General features: G+C 32.7%; 1 protein-coding gene across 1 annotated transcript in view; it reads left to right on the top strand.

Moving 5' to 3' along the window:
- Positions 1 to 4,954, top strand: part of LOC118748044 (serine/threonine-protein kinase mig-15) — a 55,767-nt gene that overhangs the window by 16,519 nt on the left and 34,294 nt on the right. The gene's annotated exons all lie outside the window — the stretch shown is intronic.

Raw genomic sequence — 4,954 nt, 5'->3', positions numbered from 1 at the left:
AAGCCAGCGCATTGAGATAACAGAATTATAGCATTCATAGTCCATCGCATGAATAATGCATTGTTTCGAAGCCACCAACAAAATTAAACTTTTTTTAGCGTGTATCTTTGCCATGTTATTTCAGCAGCTGCTGTGGCCGAATAAATGCATTCCTGACTACACACACAATGTTGTCGGTCACGCACTCAAGCTCTGTGGCAAGGACGCTTTCTCTTCTTTTGTGCAAAATGCTATGCATTTTGTAATAGTATCCGCTATAAGGGCGATAAAATCATACCACTTTTCCTACTGGGTACTAAGAAACGTACACACACATACATTTACATACATACATTACACTCGTCCGCATTCCAAAGTAATGAAATTTGGTAAATGAAGAACTTTTGAAGATAATCGTTGGAAGAAGAATGACTGAAAATTATCAATTAAAAAAGCGGACGTAAAAAATTACGAAAGTGCACACTGTTGATGACTCACTACACCAAGTATTGAATTGAAGTTTTGTGAAATGGTTGGCATTTTGCTATAAACTGTGAGACAAATATGTAATGTTTCCATTTACTTATTGCCTTCTATTTATATGAAAATGCAAATGATAATTATGTAAATGCCATAAAAAAGATTTTATGTATTGAAAACATTTGCATACATACATACACTAGGCGACAAATCAAAGTGTACACCTTGATCTAATGCAATATTCACAATTATTTTCCTGAAAATTTTTTTTCATTAATTATTTATGAAAATATAGTTAGTTCTATAAAATAAACCATATAAATCAAAGTTTCTCACTTTATATAAAGTTCACAAAAATACAAAAAATGTTAATCAATATTTTCAACTTTTTTTTTTGTGAATTTTCGTAAACTTTATATAAAGTTTGAAACTTTGATTTATATATGTATATGGTTTATATTATAGAATGAACTATGGGTCGTATGAATAAAAACTAAGCAATTGCTTTTTCTTAAAATTTCATATCTTTTACTTGAATTTTGTTTAAATAAATCGAGTGAGAGGTCTGAAATTTTAAGACGAAGCATTTGCTTATTTTTATTCATACAGCCTTTAGAACAAGGTACACACACTTTCATTTGCTGCCTAGTGTATGTAGAGTACATAAATTCTATTTGTAAAGAGACAGACAATCAAGTTTCTGTAATTTATGAAAACAAATAGCTTGTTTGTTTAGAAAAAAAACGCCTTAAAAGTGAAAAGCTACGACTGTTATTAAGGTTGCCAGATTGAAAGAAGTACTTTAGGTGAGATACATAAACTAATGATTTGTGGTGTGCGTCTTGCGTTACACAAATGGCGGGGCCTACACTTCTACGCCGCCTCCCAACGGCAAATTGTTGTCAAAAGTTAAACGAACCGGGAGTAAGCTCCCCACTTTTGTTGAGATTGCTTCGAATTGACCCCTGTGGTAAGGTCAAGGAGCGCGCCAGAGCACAGAACGACAACGAAAATACCAAACGCTTCAGGCGTCTGAACTACATTTCTCTATGTGATAAAAAATATCACTAGGACATAGATGAAAGCTCTAAAGAAACCAGTATATATAGGAATCAAAAAGGAAGTACATAGCTGAAAAAATATTGTTACAAGAGAAGATCCGCCCCTTTACAAACGCTGGCTGGTTATAGGGGTAGGTGCATAAGTAACCTGAGAAGATAGTAAGTAGTTCCGGGGAGCTGTACTAAACGGCAATCGATAAAATAATTTCAGGCTACCCAGGAGCTTATTTGAAAGTTGTTGAAGTCCCGGAAATCCGAATAAGATCGAGGGAGAAATGTTGAGTGCCATCGGGCCCAACGGAAAACTTTGGATATGCTCCAAGAGTTTAACCCTGGCAGAATGGAGTTGACATCAGGTTACTCATTGGTTTTTGAACTGCTCACCACCAAAAGCATATTTAGTCACATGTATTGGTTTCTTCTTTCCTGCCAAAAAGAATGTCAGCAGCCTTTTAATATGATTTAATGAAAACCCGATATCTTTGGACTCTCCTTCGGAACACAAAAGATTTTTCAGTGTTCTCAACTGCAGACCTAATTTTGAACTGACAGAAAGCTTTAAAGAAAATTGAGACAAACTTATACCGTTTTAACAGTTATTTTTTATTTAAAAAAAAAATGCATTGTGAATTTTGTTTAAATGCCAAAAGAAGATTAGAATATTTTTATGTTACAAACCACGCAGCAGAAATGTTCTGAGCAAAAATAATCTGCTTAAGGCGCTGCCTAATAGGTTAGCTTAGAGGAATTTTACGTTTATCCAGCAGAACTGAAAATGAAAAACTAATTTTCAAGACTACGTATTAGCCCTATTGGAAAGTGATATCAATGTGTCACAGTAAAATATAGTTTAACGGAAATTTTGTTCATTTTCTCGAACTCAGAGGTCATATGAGTATGCCAGCTGCGGAATAATGCCACATAAATGCAAAATCTTCCAGCTAGGCAGACTTAGAGGCTCTCGTTATGCAATTTGATACTGAAATTAAAACATATAGATAAAGGAATGAATGAATGGAGGCGAAAAGTGCCAGCAAAGAGTTTCCTTTGTACAGACGGATGGAGTAACTTACGAGATATGGCGGCGACAAATGATTATGTTTGCCTATTTACTATACTATTTATATGCACAAACCTATGATATGTCTGACTGTTTGTACATACATACACCCACCAGAATATGTTTCCGTAGTGTTTTTTTTTTGTTAATATTTGCAATCTTTTTCGCAATAAATTTTTTTCGTAAATTTTTAATATAAATATAGCTCATTTTGTATCGAATGGCATATAAATTAATGATTCAAAGTTTTTACAAAATTTAGGAAAACTCGACAAATTTTCACCAAAATTTTCAACTTTTAAACAAAAATTTTTAGAATTTTTTTGAGTATGCAGTTTTGTAGCTCACTCAATTTCAATAGAGTGAAAAGCAAGCTTTAAGTGGTTATAAACTAATGTTGATTTTTGAGAATTATTTTACTGACGCTCTTCGCTTGCACTTTACTGTATTGAAATTGAGTGAGCTACAAAACTGCATACTCAAAAAAATTCTAAAAAATTTTGTTTAAAAGTTGCAAATTTCGGTGAAAATTTGTCGAATTTTTCTAAATTTTGTAAAAACTTTGAATTATTAATTTATATGCCATTTGAATTAATTTCTATTAAAAATTGAGAAAAAATTTATTACGAAAAACATTGCAAATATTAAAAAAAAAACACTGTACGGAAACATATTCTGGTTGGTGTATGTATGTGTGTGCGTTAGTGCGCGCTCATGTAGATATTTGTCAATTTTCACTTTAGCGAATGTGTTGCGCCTTAAAACTGATAGTCAAGTAGTATAAAAATATAAAAGCAAATAATGGTATTAATGGCATAAGTATTTGTGTGTGCATTCATGTCCGTATGATGTTTGTTTTGCAAGGGGTATACATACATACATACATACATACATACCTACATCTGTACACATGTCAATGACTCTTTATGAAATGTTTTTGCCATTTATTTTTGTACTTTTGTGTATAATTTGCGTAATAATTGCTCTGCGTGAGTATGTCAACGCTAATGCGACCAAGTGTAAGTGCGAGTGTGTGTTCATTAAGGCATCTAGTCCCGAGATTCGTGATCTCGAATGCCGGGAGTCTCGAGCCCTTTTTTGAGGCACGAAGTCCCGGTATCAAGCAAATTAAGATAAAACGACATTCAGACACTGTAATGGCATAAAAGAATTATAAAATCGCATCCCTACAAATATTCAAATCATCCATTACAATTCTAACCCTACTATTTATTATTCAATGATATAATATACTATATTTATATGTATGTACATATATTAGACTGTGCAATACATGTTTTGTTTCTTTCGCTCCCATATGAAAATTTCGCTGTTGGTCCCAAAAAAAAAAATTGTGGCGTTATTTCAGCCCTCTTCTCCGTTATTCAATTAGCGCTGGCAAAAATTATAGTTTCTAATGAAACAAAATTGTTTCTACTACTTTTTTTTTAATGAGAAATTAAATATAACAAATATAAACTAACAACCTTGTAGCCCATTCAACGTACCGTTGATTTTTTGCATGTTTTTGTGGACGGTGTCAGTCATTTTTTCTTCCATACAAATTGTGATAGACTACTTGTTTGCATGGAAAAAAATTAACGACCGGACAAAACTAATAGTTCCTGAAGTTAGATGCCTTTAGATTGAAGGCGAATAACGACCAAAATAAAAGTAAATAAAGCAGGAAAACTGTAAATGTTTTATTTAATACACGGCCTAGAGCCGGAAAATAAATTATTTAGTTATGAAACCTTCAACAGAAAAATTGCTAAAAATCCACGGTACTTCAAACTTGCACTTATTACAATTAAATTGAATGGCCTACAAGATAGTTTGCTTTTATTTATTATGTTTAATTCGCTTTTTTGCTTTTATTTATTATATTTAATTCTTTATTAGTAAAAAGCAGCGGAAAGTGGTTTTCATTAAGAATTCCTATTTTAGCGAGGCTAACTGAAAAATGAATTTGGCCACAACTATTTTTTTGTAACCGACAACGACGTTTTCATATGGGACCGAGAGAAAAAAATTGTCATTTTAATTGCCGCAGTCTAATTTATCAGTTCCTTGGTTATTTGCTTATTCAGCTTGTAATTAGCTTTTTTTAAACTGATATAAAATAAAGGCATCTATATTTCTTTGCTTAAAAATGCAAACTAATTTTTATTTCTAGTATTCGCAGTAAAGCAAGATTACAAAACTAGTTTGTTAGCATATTAAAATTAAATGTAATAACTTCCCGAAATATCCCGGAGTTCCGGGATTACCAAAATGGTCCGGGATTTAATGCCTTAGTGTTCATATATTGCATGTACATACATATGTATGTAGGTGCATGTGAGTGTGTGTGTGGTGCAAGCGGGCGCAACTG

This window comes from Rhagoletis pomonella, unplaced genomic scaffold, assembly GCF_013731165.1.
Source record: "Rhagoletis pomonella isolate Grant_MI unplaced genomic scaffold, Rhpom_1.0 Rhpom_scaffold_00012, whole genome shotgun sequence".
Taxonomy (NCBI): domain Eukaryota; kingdom Metazoa; phylum Arthropoda; class Insecta; order Diptera; family Tephritidae; genus Rhagoletis; species Rhagoletis pomonella.
Note: the sequence above shows the minus strand (reverse complement) of the source record. Positions and strands in the feature narration are given on the sequence as shown.